Below are 27,841 nucleotides of genomic sequence, written 5' to 3'. Positions count from 1 at the left end.
ATAATAAATTATTTATTCTTAGATCTGTTTCAGGATTTTCTGTTCTCTTGCATTGATCTGCCTGTCTGTTGCTAGATTATTACTGAATCATTGAGCTTTATTATGTATTTTTTTTTTTTTGAGATGGAGTCAAGTTCTGTTGCCTGGGCTAGAGTGCAATGGCACTATCTCTGCTCCCTGCAATCTCCGCCTCCCAGGCTCATACGATTCTCCTGCCTCAGCCTCCCAAGTAGCTGGGATTACAGGTGTGTGCCACCATATCCGGCTAACTTTTATATTTTTAGTATAGACGGGGTTTCACCATGTTGGGGATGTTGGTTTTGAACTCCTGACCTCAGGTGATCCACCTGCCTTGGCCTTCCAAAGTGCTGGGATTACAGGCGTGAGCCACCACTCCTGGCCTTACTACATATTTTTATATTTGGTAGAATGTGGTCTTGCCCTCTGTCCCTCAATAGCTTTTCCTTAAAAAAAAAAAAAATACTTTCTTGACTTTTCTTACATTTATTACACGATGAAAGCTTAAGAATCATTTTTGCCAAGCTGTAGAAAAAATCCTTTTGGGATTTAATTAGATTAATATTCATTTTACATAAATTTTGAAAGACTTGAGATCTATGTAATAAATTACTTTCCAGGTATATGGTCTGTCTATTCCATTTTCCTTTCATGTGCTTGGTATTTTTTGTGTGTTTTTGGCAAATTTTTAATGTTCAGTTCTAGGTAGTTATTTTTAATATCAGTTACGAAAGGGACTGTATAGCCCTCTTCCACAATCTTTTCTAACTGGCTGCCGTTGGTGTGTGGAAAGGCTATTTTTAAAAGAACTTGACACCTTACCAAACTCTTAGTAATTCTAATGGTTTTTAAATTGTCAGAGCTTTTTTTGCCTTGCTTCTACTTTCTGAAACCCATTTTTAGAGTGGTTTCTGATGACCAAGATCCTGATAAAATGCTATGACAGCTGGCCCCCAGGCTGTGGGAGGTGGCGAGGGTCATGTGGCTACAGGCAGGCTTCCTAATCACAGTGATCGTGGTTGAGCAAAGTAGAGTAAAGGTGACGCCGCACAGACCTTGTAGAATTTTACGCGTCGTGGAAAAGCCTGACCAAGTGTGAACTCTGTAGCACAGATTGAACCGTAGCACAGATCAAATCCTAACACCTGATCTGACATTTCATTCCATTATGTCCTGTGATCGCACACAGTTGCCTATCTGTTCCCCTGTCCATCCTGTCTGGCAGTGGCAAATCACGGTCTCCAGGGTCATTTAAAGGGATGCTGTGTTCAGGGTGAACTCGTTCTACCTGCTCTTCAGTTTACGAAGGACTGCAGTGAAGTGAACTAGCGATGGATAAGTACAGGTAATTGGGATTTCATATATGGTCATGGGGTTGCTTGACAGCGGTCTGCAGTTGGACCGGTGAGGGCTGCTGACTGCAGTGTCCTGGCCCTGATTGCAGAACAGGATAGTGTTATCTGTGCTGGCTGGAAGGCTGCTTAAAACCAGACCTCAAACTTGGGCAGACGGGCTTGTCCCGGGATCCGCAGCCTTGCTCAGGCTGTGCGTTGGTGTGGCCCCGAATTGCACGGAGGTGAGTAACCCAAGACTTGTGTCAATGGCTTCCTTGTGGTTTTGGCTGTTGTTGCCTGAATATTTTACACAATCTGTGGGTTCTAAAGTCCCAGTGTACATCAGTGAGTGCTCTCCTTAGGTGGAAACCCTGGGAGTAGAGTACTGACAGCAAAGACCGGGAAAGATCATACGTCCCAGGGCAGGGGTGACAACAGGTGTCATCTTTTCGATCTCGTGTGTGGGTGAGTGGCAGAGGGAAGTTTCCTTTATTGGGTGTGAAATTTGCGGCAACTTTCTGTTTGGGGAGTGCTGGGAGCTGTTTTGTTTCTAATTAAGAAGAGCCCTAGGAAGGGAGGTAAGTGAGCTTGCCAACTCATTAGCAGACACTCTGATTAGACCTTCTGGGCACATTGCCTAGCGGCCCAAAGCAGGGAGAGGAGAGACAGGCTCGCTCCTAACACTTGCTGGACCCGAGGCAGGAGTACAAACAGAGGCTCACATTCCATGTGTCTAAGTAGCTGTTTCCAAGTTCTAAGTCAAGCTCTCTAAAAATCAGGTCCTATACTGCCATCTTGGTAAATAAACACAACCTTCACAACAACCTGGAAGCCAGGCTCCAATGTAGAATTCTCAGACTCCTCAAGTTTCTTGTCCAAAATCTTTCTGTGGTACAGGGAGACATCCCTGGCCACAGGTCCCAAGTCTGTCTACACCTCTGCAGACAACCTCTCTTATGCAAACTGGTGAAGTGCTTCACCCTTGAGAAAATGGACACTGGCAGGTAAAGTAGCAGGCCCAGGGAGACCTGGAGTGTGACCCAGAAGGTGGGGTGGTGTCCAGGTGAACATGTCTTGGGGGCCCTGTGAACGCTGCCCTATGACATGGTGTGGCTAGAGAAGGTGTGAGCAGTGCCTTCTGAGCATGGTGCTCAGGGCACGGGCCCAGACTCTGGCCCAGCCTGGCATTCCCAGGGCAGGGGACAGAGATGGGAGGAGTTGAGGGAGCAAGTGGGAACTTGGAAGCACATCCAGGCCAGATGAGGTGCTGGAAGTGCCGAGGTCAGGCACCTCAAGCGTAGGAACCCTTGGACGTACCAAATTATGGTTTTAGAAATGTCTGTTTGTTATTTTTAGATTTGGGCAGTATGCCGCCTGCAGATTTACCACTTACCTGATGCAGACCCAGGAGACTTGTCTTGTACCTGCTCTGACCTCTCTCCTCCCAGGTCCCTAGGTCCCCAGTTCTTCCTTTTAATGTTGTGCTGGTGGCGACAGAAGTCTGCTGTGACGGAGGAGCCAGCGACGGGGATGGGGGCGCGAAGGACAGATGCACCATTTCCCCCTTTGCCTCTCTCTCCCGCTGCATTTATGGATCTGCTGGTCTAGTTCTCATTCTTTGCCTCAACCTTTTACACACATCCAATTCCTGCCTTTCTACTGTTTCCATTCTTACTCTGTTCCTTTCCTTGCTGTGAATTTCTTCCTATTGCTTGGTGTTGGTGGCTTGGCAGGGGCAGTGGGGGCTCTGCAGGGAGGTGGGAGATGCTTTCCTAGTATCCCAATGAGCTTCTATGACCTTGTGATAGTAGTAAGGTCGTCCCTTCATATCTTCAGGGGATTGGTTCCAGGAGTTTTGGGGATACTGAAATCTGGATGCCCAAGTCCCTTGTATAACATGGAGTAGTATTGGTGTGTAACCTACACACATCGTCTTGTATACAGTCTGTACAGTCACACGCGGTTTTCATCAACAATGGACCACGTATACAACTGTGTCCCATAAGATAATGGGGCATATGTAGAAACCTGACATATGGCACTAAATAGTGACATTGCAGATCAAGTAGGAAAAATGGTTGATATTCAGTAATGGTTCTGGGACATTTGTTTTTCCATATGAAAACATATACATAAATAAAAACCTAATACCGTGTAGGTTTGTGTGAGTACATTTTGATGTTCACATGCTGATGAAATTGCCTAATGATAGATCTCTCAGACCTATCACAGTCATTCAGTGACACATGACTACTTTAAATCATCTCTTAGATTACTTGTAATACCTAACACAGTGTAAGAGCTATGTAAATAGTTGTTACACTGTATTTAAAATTTGCACTATTCTCTTTTTTTGTGGGGGTGGGGGGGTGCTGGGGCGAGGGTGCAGATTCTTCCTTTGTTGCCCAGGCTGGAGTGCAGTGGTGTGATCTCTGCTGACTGCAACCTCCACCTCCTGGGTTCAAGTGATTGTCCTGCCTCAGCCTCCCAGGTAGCTGGGATTACAGGCACCCGCCACCACACCCGGCTGATTTTTATATTTTTAGTACAGGCAGGGTTTTGCCACGTTGGCCAGGCTGGTCTTGAACTTCTGACCTCAGGTGATCCACCTGCCTCGGCCTCCCAAAGCGCTGGGATTACAGACATGAGCCACCATTCCAGGCCTATATTTGCACTATTTTTAATTTTTGTATTTTTAATTTTTATTTTTCCAAATATTTTTTATCTGTGGTTGGTTGAGTCCATGGATGCAGAGGAGCCCATGGATGCAGGGGGCCAACTATACTATATTCAGGTAGTTTACAAGTGAAATAGGCTTTTGGAGGTTGACATAGAAATCTATAATAACATTATTCCTGTGGGGAAGTATATTTCCAATTTCAAACAAGTAATTTGTTAAGTAAACTTTCAGAACTAAAGTTTGTCTTGGCTATTTTTAGAATTTTGCTACTGGAAGGGTGCTTTGTCCATTATAACCTGTAAATGAATTGAATCTACTCTAAGCCGGTATGTAGGCCCCCTTCCAGCTCAGAAGGTCTATGAATTCAGTGCACATTCCTCACTTTTATAGGGTAGGAAATTGAGATGAGAGTGTGTGAAGTTATTTCTATAAAGCCGCAGGTAAAGTGTTGCCGGGACTCGGGCTTCCTCTTCCACCCTCTTGTATGTCAGAACCTAAGAGTGGCGTTTTCATAACCCAAGGAATTTGGGCACCAGCACCTGTTTGTGGGTAGCTGGTGAATATTGATGGCACATGACTGTCTTGAGTCACAGCAGGTGGTGCCGGACCTTCCTTTGTGCACAGGTTGAAAGGCGATTTGAAGAAGAATAGCGAGTATCCTAGCTTTTTAAAGGTGGCTACAGGGGTATTTGATCAGCATTGTCAGCATCCTGCGTCAGTACCTTAAAATGAGATTGATCTGTATATGGGTTAAGTTGTTGGAATTTTCCCTTTGTGTTTTATTTTATTTTATTTTTTATTTTTTGAGGCAGGATCTCCCTCTGTTGCCCAGGCAGGAGTACAGTGGCATGATCATGGCTCATTGCAGCCTCGACCTCCCTGAGCTCAAGCCAGTTCTCTCACCTCAGCCTCCCAAGTAGCTGGGACTAGAGATGCACATCACCAAACCCCACTAATTTTTGTATTTTGTTTGTAGAAATGGGGGTTTATCATGTTGCCCAGGCTGGCCTCGAACTCCTGAGCTCAAGCGATCCACGTTACTCGGCCTCCCAAAGTGCTGGGATAACAGGTGTGAGCCACTGCACCCAAGAGGAAGTTTCTTATGGCTTTGCTGCTGTCTTGAATTTCCTTACCTTTAAGAAGAGTTCCTGTACATAGAATAATTATGAAAGTTTTTCAAGTCTTTATGAAATTTTTCTACACTATTGATTGCATAACGTGTGTAAGACTGTTTCCTTATTCATAGAATAGGGATAATGATATCTCCTACTTAATCTTTATGTCAGGATTAAGTGATACCAGAGGAGACAGTCAAGCTCCCAGCATGGGATGGCCGTTAGTGAGTAACCACTAATTGCATTGGTTTCCATTATTGTTGTAGTTACTGTCATTATAATGAGGGCTTCCTGGTCTTACCTGCTTGGTGTCACTTACCAGGTCTTGTCCTTTTGGATGCCTCCTCCCTCATTTGGACATACTTCCTGTTACTCCAGACGAATCTGTTTCATGTGCTGAAGCTCTCCCCTTCGTGGGTCAAAACGTATGGAATTTCTGCCTTGTAAAAAAAAATTCCTAAGACTTTGATTAGTTACATTGCAGGATCTAGTTGTGATTCCACTCTGCTGCCTTGAGGTCCCACCAGTGATGACTTTATTGTTGACATTTTCCTTTACACTGTTTGTCTTGGACTTTCTTCTCTGCTTAATGAGCTGGGGACACAGGGACATTCCTGGAGCCTATTTACATTTTCTATCACGTGCCTGACTTGCATTTACGTCAGACATAATCAGTAACTGCTTAGCTATGAGGACAAAGTGAGTTCTACCTTTCTGTAATAGTTACCCTTCCTGGTGACTTATCCTGGAATCGTTTTTGTACTCTGTCGTTGGTTATTTGAAGAATTCTCAGTGTGGAGTCCCAATCCGAAAACTTTGCCTGTTTGTTAGGTTTCAGTATTACATGCTAATTCTAAAGAGCCCTCTATGCAGAGATGTCTGGATACCTCTTGTTAGGCCTTTTTGCCCTGGAATGCTGAGTGTTAAGGTTAATAGTGATGCCCTAAAACTTAGGATTAGTCCCTGAGGAAACAATTTAGGAAACATATTTGCAGTATGGCTAAGTAGCATTTAGTGGGGTAATTTTTTTTTTTTTTTTTTGAGCTAAGAGTCTCAGGGTGGCCTAGGCTAGAATGCAGTGGCACGATTCTGCTCACTGCAGCTTCCACCTCCTGGGCTCAAGCATGTCAGCCTCCCAAGTAGCTGGGATTACAGGTGCCCACCACCACATCCAGCTAATTTTTTGTTTTTCAGTAGAGTTGGGGATTCACCATGTTGGCCAGTAATTGTTTTATTGAAAAACAGTCTTCTAATTGTTTTTCGGACAATTTGAAAATTGCAGTCATCTGTGACCTTTAACATTCCCTAAGAATTCCTACCTATGCCCCTGCTGAATTTCTGCTTTACCTATTTCCCTAGTCCAGAAACTCTCTGGCTTTTCCTTTCTCCTCAACCTTCAACATCTCACCTTTCCTTAATATCAGCTGGTGACCCTGCTTCTTACTTCGCTAAAGTAAAAACATTATGAAGACAGTATTTACATTCAATACTAAATTTACAAACCTATCCACATCTGAGCTTATAGACTGATTTCCTTCTAGCTAAAATGTGCATACTCTAGCCCTACACATGCCAAAGCCCTGCCCTTTTTGGGTGCTAGCTCCTGTCCTTCTCACTGAAGGTCATTGTTCTAATGTTGGTTCATCTGTCCTGGTACCATTAGTTTTTCTTCTGTACTGTGTCATCTCATCAGCATACAGAAATATCTTTCATCTTACAAAATGCACTGGCGGCTGGGCATGGTGGCTCACACCTGTAATCCCAGCACTTTGGGAGGCCGAGATGGGAGGATCACTTGAGGTCAGGACTTAAAGACCAGCCTAGCCAACATGGCAAAATGCTGTCTCTATAAAAAATATAAAAAAATTAGCTAGGCGTGGTGGTGCATGCCTGTGGTCCCAGCTACTCAGGAGACTGAGGTGGAAGGATCACTTGAGCCCAAAAACTCAAGGCTGCAGTGAGTAGAGATTGTAACACTGTATTCCATCCTGGGTGACAGAGTGAGACTCTGTTTTAGGAGAAAAAAAAAAAAAGCATTCTCAAACCCACCTCTGTTTAGCTTCTGGTGCATTCTTTCTTCCCTTTTACTGAAAGAATTTTCTACACTCCCTCTCCTTTCTTTTCTTGATCCTCTTTAGTTTGACTTTTGTCTCTAGTCCTCTACGAGACTGGTCTTGTCAATGCTACTAATAACTCTTTCATTGTCAAATCCAGTGGTTGGTTGCTCTCAGTTCTAATCGGGCTTCATTTATCAGTAGTGTTTGACGTGATGGTTCACTCCTTTCTTCTTGATTTTCTTCCTTTGGTTCCAGTACCGAGCCTCCCAGTTGTCTTCCTGAAAGATCCTTCCAATCCTGTCTGGGTTGATGGTTTCTCTTCCTCTTGCCAATGTCTAAACAGTGGACAATGCTTGCGCGGCTCCCGAGGCTTTTTCCTCCTGCTGCTTAATTTATAGGTGTTCTTACCAAGTTCCATGACTGTTTCTGCAAATGTTGATTTTTGGTCTTAATTTCTTCCTCTGTTCCTTCTTATACTACACAGCATGTATTACATCTTTTGATATCATTCCACAAGTTACTGAGGCTGAATTTATTATAATCGTTCAGTCTTTATTCTTTGTTCTTCAGATAGAATAGTTTCTGTTGATGTTCAAGTACTGACTTTTCTTGACTGTTACCTCCATTCTGCTTCAAGATGATTCCGTGAATTTTGGATTTCAGATATTCTGGTTTTCAGTTCTATAATTTCCACTGGGTTCTTTTTTATAGTTCCTGTTTCCCTGCTGGGAATGCCCAGCTTTCCATTTATTTCAAGAGCATTTGCCTTATGGAACATAGCTAAAATAGCTGCTCTAAAGCCTTCACTTGATAATTCTAACATCTGGGTCATGTTGGAGTTGGCATCCGTTGATTGTCTTTTCCGTTGGAAACTGGTGACATTTCTCCATTTCTTTGTGCCTTGAGTAATTTTGCATTGTCCTGAACATTGTGAATGTTATCTTGTGTAAACTCTGGTTCCTTTTGTAGTCTGGGAGTTTTTTTTTTTTTAAATCAGACAACCACCATCTATCGTGGTTAGGTTCAGGCTGCAAGTAGTTCTGTCTCGATCTCTATTGGTGGTGTTTCCAGTGTGAGTTGAGATTTTTAAAGCCCTGGCTTTCCACTTTGGGTCTGTCCTGAAATTGTGTCACCAGGGATTACTTTGAGATTTGGGCCCTGGTGTGAATCTTGGTTCAGTCCTCAGGTCTCTGTTATATCGCTTTGAGTGTGTCCTGCCCGCATGTGACTTGGATGAACCTGAGACCTTGGGCAGAGTGGGGTGGAGGTTCATATATAGAATTAGGGTGCAGGGCACAGTGGCTTACACTTGTAATCCTAGCATTTTGGGAGGCTGAGGTGGATCACGAGGTTAGGAGTTTGAGACCAGCCTGGCCAACACAGTGAAACCCTGTCTCTACTAAAAATTAAAAAAATTAGCTGGATGTGGTGGCACGTGCCTGTAATCCCAGCTACTCAGGAGGCTGAGGCAGGAGAATCACTTGAACTCAGGAGGCGGAGGTGATAGGGAGCCAAGATCGCGCCACTGTACTCACTCCAGCCTTGGTGTCAGAGGAGACTCTGTCTGGGGGGAGGGATGGGAGGGAGAAGAATTAGAGGATCTGTCTCTCCAGCTCTCTCCTCTCTGTGGTTCCACTCATTTTCTGATTCATAAGAATCCCTTTTCCTCTTTGATTTCTGTAAGATTTATCTGATTGTGGACCTCTGTGACTGGTGCCCACCCTTGGGGCAAGGCCGTTAGAGAAGTAGGAGCAGGGAAAGTGGGGGAAGGAAATTAACCCTATTGTAGGTTACTTTGCCAACATTTGACTCCTCTCTACAACCTGCCTGATTTTGTTTTGTTTTCCTAGTTCTCAGGTAGTTGCTGTTTATATTTTGTTGAGAATTTCTAGTTGTGAGCAGAGGAAGAATGGCTGGGCACTTACCATGATAGCTCCATGACTTTAAATACCCTATTGGCAACTCTCAGATTTACCTGTGTTGCCTGGACCTCTCACCAGACTTTTATTTCTTGCTTGGATTTCTTCCCAGAACTCAGTATCTTCATCTAGATGATGTCAATTGAGCATCTCAACTTTGAGTCTCAAGCTGGATTCTTGACCTCCTGCCTTGGTCTTCCCCTACTTCAAGATGGGCAATGCCCTGCTTTCATTGTTCAGGCCAGAAACTCTGGATTCATCCATGACCCCTCTCATTCTCTCATACCCAAATCTAAGCCATTAGCTACTTATGATTTTTTTTTTTCAAAATATATCTACAACCAGACAACTTCTTCGCGTTTCCAGGGGATCATTTCTCACATACAGAGCCATCACTGCCTCCTAACTGCCCTCCCTGCTCCCAATTATTTCCCTTCAGTCTGTTCTTCACCTCACGGTAAGTTAGATGGTAAGTTAGATTCTGTCAGGCTTTATTTCACACCACTGCCCTCCACCAATCACTGCTTACCTATCACTGCGGATAAAGGCCAGGGTCCTGGAGTTACTTCTGCGGTGGTAGGGTCATCTCTCCCCATTGCCCATTCGTGCCTTTTCCCACTGTTCTTCTCCCTCCTCTGGCTCTAAACACCCAGCTTCTGCAGTCGCCTTCACCTTTGAATCTGACATTGTCCTGCCTCAGGGTCTTTTTCCTTCTTCCGTCTTCCCCCCTGCCCCCATATCTGCAGGATTATCTCTCACTCAACTTCTGATCTCTGCTGAGATACCACCTCCATTCCTCTTGATCCCCTCTTATTGTGCATTATTCACTGCATTCATCAGACCTCACTTAAAATTTTTTTTTTTGAGACACAGTCACACTTTGTGACCCAGGCTGGAGCGCAGTGGCACTGTCTTAGCTCACTGCAACCTCCACCTCCCAGGTTCGAACAATTCTCCTGCCTCAGCCTCCTGAGTAGCTGTCACTACAGTTGTCCTCCACCACACCTGGCTAATTCTTTTTTCGTATTTTTAGTAAAGACGGGATTTTGCCATGTTGGCCAGGCTGGTCTTGAAGTCCTGACCTTAAGTGATCCGCCTGCCTTGGCCTCCCAAAGTGTTGGGATGACAGGTGTGAGCCACTTCCCAACCAGATCTGACTTCTTAGATGTCTCTGTGCCTTCTGCCCTTCACCTAAGCTCTTAGATGACAAGTTCTCTGCATTTATCTTTTCAGTAATATATTTTGGGTGCCTAGAATAGTGCCTGGCACAGGATAGGCACTCACTAAATATTTGTTGATTGAGTGCACCAAACTCTGTTTCAAAAGAACGCTGCAGAAATTGTATGGTAACAAGTGTGCTAAGATGTTGACATCCACACACCCACCTTTGGGGTATGGAACATTAGCACGTGGTAGAAGCAGACAAATTCATTTCTAACTCTTACCTACTGGAACTGGGTTGCTTGTTTCCCATCAGATCATTTCTCAGGATAGCGATGGGAATTAAAGATGAAAATACACGTGGCTTTCACTCTTTTCTCCTGTGGTGCATCTTGAAGACAGACAAGAGTGGTGTGTAACAGTGTGGAAGCAGCTGAGACCGCATAGTGCATAGCAACTTTGGTCTCATTATCCCTGCCGTCTTGGTTTGCTGTGACCAGATCTCATGATGATGAATGATAAAGAGCTGTCGCATGCATCTACAGTCCTGAGCATGAGCAAGTTGAAACAATCATTGTTCCTAGAGTCTTCACCTTCTCCACTTTCAGTGCCTTTGAAACACAGCCAGGTTAGTTGTGAAGCTGCAGTAGTTATGTAGCACCAATACTCAAACCTGGAATCCCAGTGAAGGCTCTGAGTCCCATATCCCCTTTGTTCCTTGCATCGGAGTCCATTTTTAGTGCAGTGGATGAATGGCTGTGTGGGTCCTTCTCAGAAAGGACAATGGTCACCGCGGGTGTGTGTTCTCACTGCTGGTGTGTGTAAGACGACATTTGCCCCTTGTTCTAAGGCTACATTATAAATTAGGAAATGTTTTGAGATGGCTCTTTGATTTCACTTCGAACTCTGAAAAGAGGGCCTTGGAAAGAGGATGTTGAGACTTCTAGAAGCAGTGAGATACAGTGGTTAAAACTCAGAGGCTTCCATTGGCTAAGCAATGAAGCTCTAATCACTCAGTAGCATGAACCCATACTGAAGCAGCTTCAAGTGATGAATAACTGATGTAGCCTGTTTTTTTATTTTTTATTTTTGAGTGCAGTATTTTCTTGTTTGCTAACTTTTCTACAAATCATTTTCAGGCTTTTTCATCTTGGTGTGACAGTATAAAAAATAAGTTTCTTTTTGATAAGAGCAGCAGCTAAATAATGCTATGGTTGGAATTCGGAATGTTGGTTTATGAACTATTAAAAAGATGCTTTTCATTTATGTTACCAGTGTAAGGCATTATATAAATGTCATCTATAAGTGACTGGAAAGAAGGAAAATAATGGAAGGGTTTTCTGCTATTAAGCATTTATATTAGATAGTCAGTAGTATTCTTTAGCTGTCCAGGTTGAATGGTGGTTTCCAGCATCCTAAAGGCATTCAGGGAAATACTTTGCAGTCTTGTTAAAGCGATGCTGAATATGTCTGAGATATGACTCACTCCTTACGGTGAAAGGTGGGAGAAGAGAAACATTGCCAGGCATCTCCCTGGCTGTATGGAAGCCAGAGTGTTTATGAACACTCAATTTTTTTTTTGTTCATTTATTAATCTAATGGGTATTGCATGTTCTTCTCTGTTCCTGCTACTGTGTTAGGCGTCTAAGGAAGAGTTCTCCTCTGATACGTAGAGTATTTGATATACAGAGAAGCTGATGGAGAGATGAGAAAGCCGAAGAAATTCCATGAGCTTGATGGAAAAAATTGCCATGTGTGGGAGGCAGGAACCTTGACAGAAAGAGAGGGAGACAAAGAATCTGAGCACATTGCTTTAAGATACTGATGCCCTATGCAGCTCAAGTATATCATGAGCCTTAACACTATTTGTACCAAATTCTATGTAAATGTACCTCTTTATGTTGCTTTCAAGGAAATGGAAGCATTATTTATAATAGCTTTTTTAAAAAGCATCTAACTGCCCCAATGAGTAGAACAGTTAATTATGGTGCATATGTGGTACATTCATGAGATGGAATTCTCTGCAGTCATTAAAAGTTATATTGCAAAAGAATATTTAATGGCTTGGGGATATCCTCATTATATGATAAGTGGGAAAAAAGCCAATAAAAGAGTAGGATCTCAATTTGGTAAATCTATATTCTCAATTTAGAGCAAGTTGACTCCCCTAAGTTTGTAGCTCCCCCCACCACCCCTGCACTCCCAATCCTTTTACCCTGCTCTACTCTTTACTTCGTCCCTACTACCTTTTAACATACTTGACAATTATTTGTGTTTATCAGTGACTTTTGTGTTTCTTTCCTAATAGAATATAAGTTGCGGGAGGGCATGGATTTTTGTCTGTTTTTCTCACTATATGTCCCAGAAGCCTAGAACAACATTTGGGGTGTAGCAGATTCTGATAAATACTGTACTTGGTGAATAAACGAGTGAAGGGAATGTGGTTGGATTATGATACTGGTGGGCGTTAACTTTATAAATTTTACTTGTGGGTTTTCCATATTTTCCATAATAAAAATGGGTTACCTGTGTAACTGGAGCTTGAAAACAACATTGTTGCCTGTGAATTTGTCGTGTACGCCTAACTAGTTCATCCGCAGGTAATGGCTGAATAGAGGATTGAAGAGAGCAGAATCAAAGCCTTCCAGCTGCAGGCAGAGAATATTGTCGAGGGCCATCTTAGAACCTTCAGGGTCTGGCATGGGTTCTGTGCTTAGCTGACTGCTGGGTTTTGAGCCTGTCCTTGACTTTTCTATTCCCCATTCCACCCTGGCTCTTTCCAACACCCTTCAGGCCAGTCAGTTGACTTAACTCTTCCTGCCCTCCCCTCTGGGCTAATTCTGGTAATAACCATCTCCAAGTCTGGCTTCTGTCTCCTTTCTAGGCTGCACTTTTTCTGGTCACCATTTCAAATTTTGTTTTCATCTAATGCCAGTTTGAGTTTTGACTTCCTTTTAGGGTCTTCTGTGACTACTCTGGCCTTGTCCTCCCTTGAGTCCTCATGGCCCTTGTGGAGTAGGCCAAGCACACAGTGCAGTTCTTGGAGCTGGGCTTCAGGGGAGCCATATTTACAATGGACATTAACCAAAGGGGCCAAAAGCTACTTCTGCTGGAAGGCAAGTAGAATCTGGCTCAATCTATTTTAGGACAGAAACCATAGAAATGCTTTAAGCACATATGCTGTACTTGTCTCATGTGTTATCTTTTTTCTATAAGCAAATGACAAGCTGCTTGAGAGAAGGTTTCTATTTTCTCTTTTTTTTTTTTGTCTTCAGTAGTGCATAATCAGTTCTGGTCTGAAGGTTGATATCACCTACTTATTAGTCGGTTGATCCTTGGTTTCCTGTGTATAAAATAAATGTCATTTCTGACCCTTCAGAGATGGCATAAGAATAATATAGGGGCAGTGATTCCAGCACCTTAGAAGGCATTATGTATGTATGTACATATATATTTAATGACATTTTCTTATTAACATTTAAAAAGCTAATAAACTAAAGTGAAATGTTCAGGATATAACTTGGCTGCAGTAATCTTCTGTTGTTAAAATGGTACAATTTTTATTCGGGGAATACAGATTGATTTTTGGGAAGGAGGATTTTATGTAACAGGTTATTCAATTCCATAAAAGCTCACTGAGATTCTACTAGTTATAAGGTACTGCAGTGGGCACTGAAGGAGACTGTGGAGGTCATTTAAAAATAGTCCCTGAACTCTCCGAAGTGGGATTATAAGTGCAGAAACAGCGCCCAGGATGAGTAGGAAAGCCACATTACAGATTGAAAGAAGGAAGAAGTTGCATGCGATCTGGGGACAGGCAAATGTGCAGGGAGTAGGGGACATGGCAATGAACTACAAAATTAGGAATTTTGGTAGGTAGGAGTAGGTAGACATGGGATAATTAAAGAATTCCAGGTGGAAATAATAAAATATAAAAGAAATGGGAAAGGAGGCATTTTGAGGGGACAGTGAGTTGTTTGTCCACAGGACTGCAGGAGACATGCAGGTGAGGGGCTGGGAGATGAAACTGAAAGGTAAGTTTGAATAGCATCTGGAGGGCTTTCATGCTGCAATAAGCTGTTTTCAGCATGCAAATTAATGTTGCCACAACATTAGAAATGGCTTCTGAAAGACATGGTTTACAGCTGGGCACAGTGACCCATGCCTGTAATCCCAGCACTTTGGCAGGCCAAGGCCAATGGATTATTGGAGGTCAGGAGTTTGAGACCAGCCTGGCCAATGTGGTGAAACCCCCATCTCTACTAAAAAAGCAAAACAAAAACAAACAAACAAAAAACTGGCCAGGCATGGTGGCAGGCACCTGTTAATCCCAGCTACTGAGGAGGCTGAAGGAGGAGAATCCCTTGAACCTGGGAGGGAGACATTGCAGTGAAGGAAGGTCGTGCCACTGCAGTCCAGCCTGGGTGGCAGAGGGAGACTCCATCTCCAAAATAAAAACCAAACAAACAACAACAAAAAAATTAGAAACGGTTTACAGTTTTTATTTGATTTGGTAGAGTAACCACGTGCTTTGAATGTTTGTAGTTTTTATGATAGTGTCCTCCATCTCAGGATGAAATTTATTAAGCAAGGGTACATATTAATAAAATTGAAGAGGAAGTTGTTTGCTTCCAGAAACATAGATGGTAGTCATTTTTCTTTTCTGTGGTTGCATGTCTGCTGGGTTAGACTAGTGCTTGCATTTGCAAATCTACTCAAATTCCTATTGGGGAAATGGAGGTAAATTTTCAATGATTAAATTATTTTCTCAAAGCCAAATAGCAAATTATCAACATATTTTTGAATGAAATCCACATGTCTAGACTCCAAGAAGCCTGCTGTATCTGAGACCTTTTGTTTTACGCAGAATTTGTTTGAGAGCCTGTAAATATTCATCTGTAATAAGTTGTTTTTCTGCAGAAGCATTTTGGTGAGAAATTAATACTTTGATCACTGGAAATTCATAGATTATTACAGTATTTCAAAAGGTTTCCTAGTATTTCAAGAAGGGTGTTCCTTATCCAAAGTGATTGATCCCATTTTCCCATTTTAAATAAATTGGCAGGCTGGGCACGGTGGCTCACTCTTGTAATCCCAGCATTTTGTGAGGCCTAGTCTGGTGGATCACCTGAGGTCAGGAGTTCAAGACCAGCCTGGGCAACATGGTGAAACCCCATCTCCTAATAATCCAAAAATCAGCCAGGCATGGTGGCTCTCGCCTTTAATGCCAGCTACTTGGGAGGCTGAGGCAGGAGAATTGCTTGAACTGAGGAGGTGTAGGTTGCAGTGAGCCAAGATCATGCCACTACATTCCAACCTGTGCGACAGAGCAAGACTTGGTCTCAAAAATGAAAATAAAATAGATTGGCAGTTTAGATGTATACAGCTAGGAATCTTTGGGTTTGAGTTTACTCATGAAGTAATTGATCAGTTATTTAAGAATACTTTTTTCTTATGTTACTTAAGGATTCAACTTCTTACTAATTTTTTAGTTTTTAAATTCTAAAATTACAAAAACAAAGGCTCATGTGGAATGATTGCCTTTTTTGATAAAGTTGTGTGTGTGTGTGTGTGTAACCGTGCATGTATGTGCAAGACAGAGATTGAGCTATGAGTGGCTAAGGAAGCTGAGGGGTGTCTGTCCCCAAACTTTGTCCCTGAGGTGACTGCAGAGATGAGGGTGCAATTAAAGGAACAGAGGAAAGCAGTGATGAGATGCTGTGTGATTTTACCATTCCTTTTTTGCATTTTTGAACAAAATATAGGAAAAATCTATGAAAACTATTTTTCATTGTGTAGATGACCATGTTTCATATTTGGGAGCCAGTTGTATTTCTCTCTCTGGAAAAGTTAAAGGATGTAATATATGCTGGTCAGGTTTTTATATTCTTTCTTTCTAGCTTCTTCTAATATTTGAATGGTTAGGGTTCCTTCAGTTCAACTTCACTATGCTCATTTTCACAGTTGTGATCTGTGCTTTAATTCTATTTCTTCTTAAAATATTTAGTTGGAGGAAATTCCATGATCGTTCATTGAGTTTAATACTTTTTTATATGCTTTATCAGATTTTTGAATTCTTACCTGTATGTAATACCCTTATAATGAAAATATGTGGATGGTATAATCTTACATTCCATTCTCTGTGGCTTAAGTTAGTGATTTATGGCCTATGATTTTTACATTCTTGCTCACGAAGCAGCAAATGACCTTTACAGCTCTTTGAAAGCTCTCCTCATCTGAGGAAGAGACGTTAGTCTTAGGGTTTCAAGTACCTTCTCCTTACTGCCATTTTGTGGTCATGTTGCATTAAGGGCCTTGACTTGTTCATAATTCATCAGCCTTGGTTCAAAGGGGGTGGAACACGACTGACTTTCATTGCAGTTCATTGTTCTCTTACCGTTGTGAGAAGTCATAATTAAGTCACTTCACTCTTTAAGCACTAAGGTAGAATAGAAATAATGTCTTGATTTTTGTTTTTTGAGACAGGGTCTTGCTCTGTTGCTCAGGCTGGAGTACAGTGGTGTGATCTCAGCTCACTTCAGCCTCAACCTCCTGGGCTCAAGCAGTCCCCCTAAACTCAGCCTCCTGAGTAGCTGGAATGAGGGGCATGTGCCACAACACCCAGCTAATTTTTGTATTTTTTTTTTTTTTTTTTGTAGAGATGGGGTTTCGCCATGTTTGGCAGGCTGGTCTCAAACTCCAGAGCTCAAGCGATCCACCCACTTCTGCCTCCCAACTTGCTGGGATTACAGGCATGAGCCTCTGCACCTGGCTGAAATTATGTCTTTTAATATTGTGATGAGATTTCTTTCTTTCTCTTTCTCTTTCTTTCTTTCTTTTTCTCTCTCTCTCCCTCCCTTCCTCCCTTCCTCCCTTCCTCCCTTCCTCCCTTCCTCCCTTCCTCCCTTTCTTTCTTTCTTTTCTTTTCTCTTTCTTTCTTTCTTTCTTTCCTTTCTTTCTTCCTTTCTCTCTCTCTCTCTCCCTTCCTCCCTTCCTCCCTTCCTCCCTTTCTTTCTTTTCTTTTCTTTTCTTTTCTTTCTCTTTCTTTCTTTCTTTCTTTCTTTCTTTCTTTCTTTCTTTCTTTCTCTCTCTCTCTCTCCTTCTCTTTCTTTCTCTCTCTCTCTCTCTCCTTCTCTTTCTTTCTTTCTTTCTTTCTTTCTTTCTTTCCTCTCTTTCCTCTCTTTCCTCTCTTTCCTCTCTTTCCTCTCTTTCCTCTCTTTCCTCTCTTTCTCTCCCAGGACAGTCTTGGTTTGTCAATTAGGCTGGAGTGCACTAGCACAACATCGGCTCACTGTAACCTCTGCCTCCTGGGTTGAAGCTATCCGCCCACCTCCTCTCCCTCCTGAGTAGCTGGGATTACAGGCACTCACCACCACACCTGGCTAATCTTTATATTTTTTAGTAGAGACAGGGTTTCATCATGATGGCCAGGCTAGTCTGAACTCCTGAGCTGAAGTGATTTATCTGCCTCAGCCTCCAAAAGTGCTGGGATTACAGGTATGAGCAACCACACCTGGCTGAGAAGATGTTAATAGATGAATTGGGTGAGGTAGCTAAATAGAATAGGAAGCAGTAGAAGAGACAGGGTTTTCTTCATAGGAGCTGGAGCAAGTTGTTTGATTTTGTCTGGGCTTCTATTCCTCTAGTTATAATGTGAGGACAATAGATGGTTTTAATTTCCCTACAGCACTCAGATTTTAAGGTCTGACGGTGAAAGTTGTGGCAAGAACACTGTTAGAATACCTTGTTCCTTTTCTAGCATTCAAATCCAGCTTCCGTGGAGCACCCTCCTTTCACCAGTGTTGCACAGGAACAAAGGGAAAAATCTTGAAGTCTGCCTGGATTAAAACTAGACAAACAACTTGAAATAACTCCAAAAAGAATAAAAATAACCCAAATCTGGACTGCCATGTGAGAGCTGTGATGAAGAAAGTCTAAAACGATGAGGAATCTTCAACTAGAAAAAAGATGGAGAAAATAAGAAGCCTGGAAAATCGAGAATGTGGTTAGATGAATGTGGGTCCATTGACCTTGTCCTGGGAGGTGAGACTAAGAGGAAGTTGAAATGTTAACTGTAAATGAATAGAGAATGTGTTCTGTTTATGTAGCGGAGAACACATTTTTAGTTATTCATTATCCCAGGTGTAATTAAACAAACCCTTCTATTATGAATTGAGAGAGAGGAATGGGCAAAATTGATGTCCTTTGTCAGGCTTAGAAGACACATCTTCCTAGGGTACAAGTTCATCTTTGGTTCTGGTCGCAGAACCAAGTTCTGTGCTGGGTGGACTGTGGTTTTGTCCCAGGCTTGCAAGTCAGTGATGACATGGGAAAGTCCGTGGCTTCCTGGGCCTGATGTTGGGAAAAGGCATGGTGAGTCATCCTTAGGGAGATTTCAACACAGGCTGTGAATAAAGAGCATTTATTCCGTCAAATGTTTACCCGCAGCCTGAGTACCTTTGAGGCAGTTGCCTCTTCTCACTCCTTCTGAGTTTTGGCCCTGGACGTTATCTTAGGAAGCGAGCTGTTCATAAACAGACATTTGTAACCACTTAAAATACTGTGTTGGAAGCCCAAAAGAGCTGTGGCATTTAATGTAACTTGGCTGTGAATACTTCTACAAAGAAGTTTGTCTTTTTAATCCCTGGATTTACCTATCAGTATACTTTGAAGTTGAGTAAAAATGGTATTTTTTTCTTTGATTTTGTATAAATTTAAGGGGTACAACACCGTCTGCACTAAAAATACAAAAATTAGCCGAGCGTGGTGGCACATGCCTGTAATCCCACCTACTCAGGAGGTTGATGCAGAAGAATCGCTTGAACTTGGGAGGTAGAGGTTGCAGTGAGCCAAGGTCATCCCAGTGCACTCCAGCCTGGGCAACAAGAGTGAAACTCCCTGTCAAAAAATAAATCGAGTACAAGTGCATTTTTGTTACATGAATGTATTACATAGTGGTAAGTCTGGACTTTTACTGTAGCCATCACCCAAATAGTATACATTGTACCCATTAAGTAATTTGTTGTCTCTCACCCCCCATCCTCCCATTTGTAATCTCCAATGTCTATTGTTGTACACTCTGTATCCATGCATATACATTATTTAGCTCACACTTATACTGCATTTTCTCGCTTATTTGACCTGTGTCTGATTTATTTCACTTGAGATAATTACCTCCAGTTCCAACTATGTTGCTACAAAAGACATTATTTCATTCTTTTTTTGTGGCTGAGTAGTATTCCATTGTGTATATGTGTGTGTGTGTTTGTGTACATATATCCACACTGCATTTTCTTTAAGCATACGTTGGTGAATACTTAGATTCCATATCTTTGCTGTTGTGAACGGTGCTGGGATAAACATAGGAGGGCAGGTGTCTTTTTAATGTAATGATTTTTCCTTTGGGTAGATACCCAGTAGTGGGATTGCTGGTTCAAATGGTAGTTGTATTTTTAGTTCTTTGAGAAGTCTCCACACTGTCTTCCTTGAAGGCTGTATTAATTTACATTCCCACCAGCAGTGTAGAAGTGTTGCCTTTTCTCCACCTCCTCGCCAACGTCTGTTATTTTTTGATTCTTTAATAGTAGCCATTCTGACTGCTGTAAGATGATCTCATTGTGGTTTTAGTTTGCAAAATGCCATTTCTTCATCCTGCAATCCTGTTAAACTAGTAATGTCTCAATTCCATTCCTAGATTTACAGCTTTGAAAAACACGTTCAACATAAAATGTGAGTCTAAGGAACATTTAGGAGAGGATATCAATATCAAGAAGTAATGGCAAATAAACTCTTTCCAGGAGCCTGGGCCGAGCCATTGTGTGGGCACCTGGCAGGGTGTGGAGGGTGTCCTGGCCTACCCCTGGCCCGCACTTTCACCAGTTGGGAGTCAGCCTGTCTACTGGTAATTGGAAAAGATTTCTCTGTGAAGATGGTGTCACTTCTACTCTTTGTACAAGAGTGACATTTGTCTGTTTTAAAACTGCCAGGGTCTGGCATCTGAACCCACATCTGAAGGTCATGTTGGGACCATAGCAAACATGAAGAGGAGAGAATTGTGGGATGGAGGAGAAGGGCTGCATTATCTATCTGGCTCTTATCTGTTCTCATGCCTAAGATTCCTTCTTGATCAATTGAAACTGTTTGCACAATAGAAATGTAGTATTGCGTTTTCCTCAAGTTATTCCAGGTAATACATTTGTCTCTTTAAGTATGTTGTATGTACTTTTCCCTAGTGTCTGTCTTCCTCCCCAGTTGGTAATCATTCCTCAAATCTTTGTACAGGATGTGAATTTGAAGCTTAAGGAGGTACCACTGTACCCAGGCTGTCAGCTCTAGAATTGCCTGTTTCTTCCCTGTGGAAGCATGAATGCTACGCTCTTTGAAACAGAGCTGCTTGTAGGAACCTCTCATGCTAGGGGGAAAGGAAAATTGGGATGTTAGTCATTGACCGCTTTAAACTTAAAATTTGCTCTGAATATATTTACTTGTAGTGAATGATTTTTCAGTAAGTTTTATTTTTAGATTTTGGCGAGAAGAGGACTTAAAAGCACCCAAAGAAAACAGGGTTTTCGTAGTATTGTATCCTTCAACCATCATAGGAAGGGGAGAAAAAAACCTCAGGTACCATTAAGTACAAGCCTGACCCTAGGGTCATGGAAGATGGAAAAATCCATCTTCACAAGTGTAGTTATCTTTTTTAATAGACTGCTGTTCCATGGAAATGTTTCTCCAACTGGGCATGGTAGAGGCAGAGTGGCATGACTCCTGAATGCCACAGAGGGATCTGGGGCATTGTGGAGGCAGTGATCATGACTAATGAGGAACGCAATAGATTGATAGAGAGCATCCTGCATCGTTCTTTGCAACCCCTTCCAGGCATTTGTAGCACTAGCACTTTTTTCCCCCTTTCCTTTTCCTTGCATCATTACAGATGTGCCTGACACTGCAAACAGATGTTTGGGTGTCTGCCTTTGACATAGCCTCATTGTTTCGTGGGAGTGGTTGAAGGCTCAGAGTAGCTGGATGTGTGGCATGACCTCCTGAATGGGGGGAGAATAGGGCAGCTGTGCTAGTGCCCCAGCTGATGGGTGCGCTGTCTCCCCGCCGCTCAGAGTGGATGGTGAAGACAGAGCCAAAGGTGAGTATTACCAGTGTGGACCACTGTTGCCCAAAGATGGAAACAGGACAAATAGGTCTTTCAGATATGTTTACCACACACACCCTAGCATCCACTTAGCAGGCACAGATGTTTCACTTCAGGATTTAAAGGTTTCCTATCAGCAAAGAGGAAATAATAGAATAGGAGGTCTTCCTAAGAAAGGAGTACACTGCTTCCTAGTAAAGAATAGTTAACTATTTAGGTTGCATCCAATTATTGGATGATGTGAACCTTTTTCACCCAAACATCAGCCTAACAGTTTAACTTTGATTCTTACATCAGTAGGAGTGTTGAGAACATAAAACCTTGTTGTAATTGTTTTGGTTGCTGGATTTCAGATATTTTTCTTTCTTTTTTAGAGGCAAGAATCTTTCTCTGTCGCCCAGACTGGAGTGCGGTGGTATGATCTCGGCTCACTGCAACCTCTGCCTCCCGGGTTCAAGTGATTTCCTGCCTCAGCCTCCTGAGTAGCTGAGATTACAGGTGCACACTACCATGCCTGGCTAGTTTTGTATTTGTAGTGGAGATGGGGTTTCACCATGTTGACCACCTGCCTTGGCCTCCCAAGGTGCTGGGATTACCAGTGTGAGCCCCACCGCACCTAGCCTCAGTTGCTGGATTTCAATAAAGAGCTGAAGCTGCTGAAGATGTGGGGGGGTGGTGGTGGGGGCAACTTTAATAGTGGGAAAGGGGTTGCTGCTGGTAGGGATGGTTAAAAATACCTCAGCTCTTATCCCAGGATAGTGAACACCAGGAAGGGGAATGACTGCTATGGAAATAGGCTTCACCAAATCTTGAACTATTAGGATGAAGGAGAAGTCTTGGTCAAAATAAGTTGAGGTTATATATGAGGAGAAACTGTTCACATAGAGGCCCAGACACTGGTGAAACTGGTGGGAGAAATAGAAAGGCAAGGCATATCCGTGATTTGAAATGAGTGGCACATCTGTAAGCAGCTTCTACTGGAAACGAAGACCTTACCTGACCTTCTGGATTCATGGAAAGGAATGGCAATATCCTCCCATGTGAACAGAATATTCCATGTGCTTGTCCCATTGTCATAAAGAGCATGGCATAGATGATCATGAATGAAGATCTGGGATGGCTATCCTATGTCCCATGCAATCCAGGCCACAAGTCACTTGTATTACTTAAACTCCACATAGCGGGAATAGTACTGTATTACAGAACATTTGAAAGGTCCTGGAGCAGCTATGGGCCAGGATACCAACCCTCATACGAGCACTGTGGGTTTGGTGCATTCCTTAGATTGAAGACAGTTTTTCATTGAGAGTTTTTACCTTCATTTAATAAATCCCTTTCATCAGTGCCACGCAGGAGAACTTAGGACTTTGCAGCATTCCACTCAGGAACTGGGCCAGGTGACAGCAGTAGGTGACTCCTCTTCACATGCTCTGGGCAGAGTCCCTACCCAGTTTCCAGGCCATTGCAAGGCTGGAGAGATGAGGCTCTGGGAGAGGCCTTGTGGCTCCAGGGTGATAGAACTGAATGGTCCTCCTGGGAGTGGTGGCTTACGCCTCTAATCCCAGCGCTTTGGGAGGCTGAGGCGGGCAGATCACAAGGTCAGGAGATCAAGACCATCCTGGCCAACATGGTGAAACGCTGTCTCTACTAAAAAAAAAAAAAAAAAAAAAAAAAAAAATTAGCCGGGTGTGGTGGCATGCACCTGTAGTCCCAGCTACTTGGGAGGGTGAAGCAGGAAATTCGCTTGAACCCAGGAGGCGGAGGTTGCAGTGAGCTGAGATTGCGCCACTACACTCCAGCCTGGGCAACAGAGCAAGACTCTGCCTCAAAAAACAACAAAACAAACAAACAAACCTGAACGGTCCTTGTGCCATAGAATGAGGTCATTCTGGAGGTTTTGGGAATGTACACCCATGTAAGAACCTTGTGTTTTCCTGTGTGTAGAAGGGAGTGTGTCCTTTTGGACAAAGGAGCCACTGATGTTCTAGGGACTGGTGATTTTCATCTACCATGTCATTGCCTTTAATATCAGGGATCATGGGGAGGTAGGCTCTGAGAATGTGCCTGTAACAACTGGAGCTTTTGTGAGTAAGAGGGGAGCGTTTCCTTGCTACCTAGTGGGTCCTGCATGATGGCACACAAATTAACTCAGAACCCCAGACTCTTTAGATGTACCAGGACCAGAAGTTTCTGGTTGGGGCTACAGTTACCCCCAAATCACCTGGCTACAGCAAAGCATTGGTATTCCTCCCAATTTTTGAAGATGATAATCTTTTAGAGGCTGTGGCACCATAGTGTTACAGAAAGATTACAGGGTTGAGTCTTATTTCTGCCACTCATCAGCAGTGACAGAAGGTATAATTATCCCCAATTTACAGATGAAGAAATTAAGGCTTAGGGGGATTAAGTAATTTGCTTGAGGCTGTGCAGTTAAGATCTTGGACTGTAACTCAAGTTTGTCTGGTCCCCAGACTGCACTCTTTCATCTGCTCCATCCTCTCATCTTTTTTGGTGAGGCAGACATTTATTGAGTTTTCTCTGATCCCATGGCAGGATATATGGAATAATATAGAATGCCCTGTATTTATGTGGGTATGGAATTGTGGACAAGAATGTGAACTCTGAAGCCCCACGGATTGACCATTAAGTCATGGCTTCGCCACATCCTAGCTGTAAGACTGGGCAATTGACTTAACTTCCCCATGTGTCAGTTTCCCCATCTATAAGGCTGGGACAATAATAGTACTACCTTGTACTTGTTAGAGTAGTAAATGAACTACCACAAAGAAAGCGGCTACAGTCTAGCATATAATAAGTATTCGGTAAATGTGAGGCAGTATTTTTGCCATGATTTGCTGCCATCTCTTCAGGCAAGAGGATAAGTAGGCAATCTGGGATTAGCAGGAAGCAGCGATCTCCCCTGAGAGATGCACTGCTGGAGGGTTATGTGCTTTGGTCACAGTCTGGGCAGACAGTGCTCTGAGCTGCATGCCAGGCTGGTGCTCTTAAGCAACAACAGGAAAAGCTGGATGACCTGCCAGCCTTTAGCCAATAATGTAGGCAGAGATTCATGGGATGTGTATTCTATACTCGTATGTAAAAGAGAAGATGAGAATTTAAGCTGATACCTGATTTTGTTGAAAAGCACTTTTGTGGTAACTTATGTGATTCAGGCAGATTCAATTCAAATATTTTTAGACTCACTTCCAGTACAGAGATAGAAACTCTGGGGGATTCATATGACTAATTGTCTATGCCTGGGAAATACTCAGTTCTGTCGGAAACACACACAGTTTGTCACAAAAGCCTTTGTAGAAGAGTTTGAATTGGCAATGAGAATTCATGTCTTGGGTTGATGCAAAAAGAGTGTGGATAGCACCTAGGATAAGGGAAGGAGCCCAAGTAAGAATCTGACATAGTTGGGATGAAGAAAGTGTTGCTTGAAATCAAGAGTGACCAATGGGAAATAATGCAAGACACAGGCAAAATGGAGCTGAGTTAGTCTTGCTTTCTAGTATGGATCTAATGTGGTGAACAAAGAAATGCTACGTATACTCAGCTTATGTGAGATACCCTGATTAAATTTGGCCAAAATACATGTATCCCTCTAATGGTACATCAAACTTTAAAATGTCAATATCATCCTATAGAAAATGTACATGGCAAAGACATGTAAGGTGGTGGGTGGGTTGGGGGGAGCCCTGCCTTTTCAGTGAGAATTTAACAAGAGATTTCATTACTCAGATGACTGGGAAAAAAAACATTTATGAAGCTGGTTATTCACAGCTCCAACAGGTGTAACTAGCTACCAGGTACTGGCTTTTGAATATCATGCCCCAAAGACCTATTTAACTTAGAAAGATTTACCAGATAAGTGTTGGAAGATGAACACTACGTATCACTTTTCAGCCTCAATTCCCTTAAAGTAGTTGAAGCTTGCTGAATGTCATAGCTAATGAATATGGAGAAGCATAGCTGTTGCTTGTGGTGGTGGTAGTGTTTTTTTGTTGTTGTTGTTGTTGTTTTGAGACAGGGCCTTGCTTTGTCACCCAGGCTGGAGTGCAGTGTCGTGATCTCAGCTCACTGTAACCTCTGCCCCCCAGGTTCAAGTGATTCTCGTGCCTCAGCCTCCCAAGTAGCTGGGACTACAGGTGTGCACCACCATGCACAGCTAACTTTTGTGATTTCATTAGAGATGGGGTTTCTCCATGTTGGCCAGGCTGGTCTCAAACTCCTGACCTCAGGTGATCCACCTGCCTTGGCCTGCCAGAGTGCTGGGATTACAGGCATGAACCACCATGCCCGGCCTCTTGTTTGGTTTTTGAGATTCCTCTCTTTGACTTTTCTTGGTAACTGTTATCTTGAAACATAGTTAAAGTATGGTTGGTGAAATAATAAATTACATTAATCACCTTGGGCTTACATAATACCATAACAGATGTATTTTCTCAATTTGGGGGTTGGGAAGTCCAAGTTCAAGGTGCTAGCTTATTTGGTTCCTGTTGGGGGCTTCCAGACAGCTACCTCCTGGCTGTGTGTGCACATGGCCTTTGCTTTATAAGGGCACTAATTCTATTATAAGGGCACACCCTCATGACCTCATCTAGCCCTAATCACTTTCCAAAGGCCCCATCTCCAAATCTATCACATTGGGGGTTGGGTCTTTAACAGGACTTTTTTTTTTTGTTTTGGATGGAGGGTGAGAGGGCACACATATTCAGTCTAGAGTAATTAATTATTCCATCACTGTTCTGCCTGAATAATGATTTCAAGGTTGAAAGAGACCTTAAAATATCAGCTAGTTAGACCACCAAGCTGATGCCTGAGTCTTCTGTGCCCCCAGGCCATCTAACAATGGCCTGGAAACCCCATCGGGGGTGCCCAAGGTGCTCTGTTGGACCCTCCACTTATTTTCCCAGTGGAAAAGTGGAGGTCCTTAAGATTGCCTATAAAAACCCATATAATTTGCCCCCGCATGCTATGTCTGTCCTCATCTCCTAGCACTTCTTGTTTTGCCCCAGGGTCTTACAACACTGTCTAGAACATTCTTTCCTCAGATTTGTTTTGCCCTTATTCTTAAGATGTTTTCTGACATAGTACCAATGCTAGATTGAGATTTACTTTCTCTCTTCACATGGAAGGTATTTTATACTGGATTTTGACTTCCACTGTGGCTGTTGAGAAATGGGGCTGTTGTTCCTTTAAAGATAATCCATCTTTTCATTCTGACTATTTGTGCATTTGTCTTTGGTGTTCTGTGGTGTCTATGATATATTAGGTATGGTGAGTTTGTTATTGGATCTTCTGCAACTTTAGATTGATGTTTTTTGTCAATTCTAGAAAATATCCAACCATTATTTCTTCACATCTTGCCTCTGATCCATTCTTTCCTTTTCTCATAGAAATTCGATTGGATCTGTTAGACATGTTTGACATCCTCATGTCTTCTAATCTCTCTTTCAGTTTATCTGTGTCTTTCTCTGGTTTATTCTGGATTTCTACAGCTCTATCTCCAAGTGCACAAATTGTCTCTTCACCTGTGTCTAGTTTAGTAATAAAAAAATTCTTTGTTTTAAGTTTTACTTATTTTACATGGTTTTATTTGTTTTCCTTTTTTTTTTTTTTTTTTTTTTTTTTTTAATGAGATGGAGTCTTACTCTGTTGCCTGGGCTGGAGTGCAGTGGCATGATTTCGGCTCACTGCAACCTCTGCCTCCTGGGAGGTGATTCTCCTGCCTCAGCCTCCTGAATAGCTGGGACTACAGGCATGTGCCACCAAGCCGAGCTAATTTTTGTATTTTTAGTAGAAACAGGGTTTCACCATGTTGGCCAGGCTGGTCTGGAACTCCTGACCTTGTGATCCACCCGCCTTGGCCTCCCAAAGTGCTGGGATAACAGGCGTGAGCCACTGCATCTGGCCTACATGGTTTGATTTCTAAAAGTTCTATTTAGCTATTTTAAAAAGCTGCTTATTTTTAATAGTTTCTTATTTCATACTCACTTTATAAATTGCTACTTTTTATTTCTTTTAGACATGATTGTTTGATATTTCATGTTTGATAATTCTAATGTTTGAAGTCTTTGCTGATCTGTTGTGTGTGTGGGGGGGGGGCGGGTAGTTTCTCCTGGTTCTTGGTCACTGTGTGTGTGTGCATGCGCGTACACATGTGTGTTTTAAGTGTGAATTCAGTTTCCTGAATATTTACCTGTGGGGCCTCTTTGAGGTCAAGATCGAAGATGGGTTCCTCTACAGAAAATTTGTTTGCTACTGCTAAGTTTCTTTTGGCACTAGCAACCTGGAACCACCTTAAAATTATTTTTTTTGGCTTGAGGTTTTTCAGGCCATATAAAAATGGTGAATTGGACTAGAGGTCCTATATGAGGGCTAGGTTTTGATTCCAGACTTTTAGGATAG

General features: G+C 42.6%; 1 protein-coding gene across 8 annotated transcripts in view; it reads left to right on the top strand.

Moving 5' to 3' along the window:
- The window catches only part of CSGALNACT1 (chondroitin sulfate N-acetylgalactosaminyltransferase 1), a 353,492-nt gene that overhangs the window by 73,741 nt on the left and 251,910 nt on the right, over positions 1-27,841 (top strand). The window contains exon 3 of one of the 8 annotated variants that reach the window (XM_063607131.1): positions 21,802-23,342. The exons of the other annotated variants lie outside the window; for them this stretch is intronic. The gene's annotated coding sequence lies outside the window, so the exon portion shown is untranslated. The remainder of the gene's footprint in view (positions 1-21,801; positions 23,343-27,841) is intronic. 8 annotated transcript variants of the gene reach the window in all.

The sequence above is a fragment of the Pan paniscus genome, chromosome 7, assembly GCF_029289425.2.
Source record: "Pan paniscus chromosome 7, NHGRI_mPanPan1-v2.0_pri, whole genome shotgun sequence".
In the NCBI taxonomy this organism is placed as follows: Eukaryota; Metazoa; Chordata; class Mammalia; order Primates; family Hominidae; genus Pan; species Pan paniscus.
This window is presented reverse-complemented; position numbering and strand designations above follow the sequence as displayed.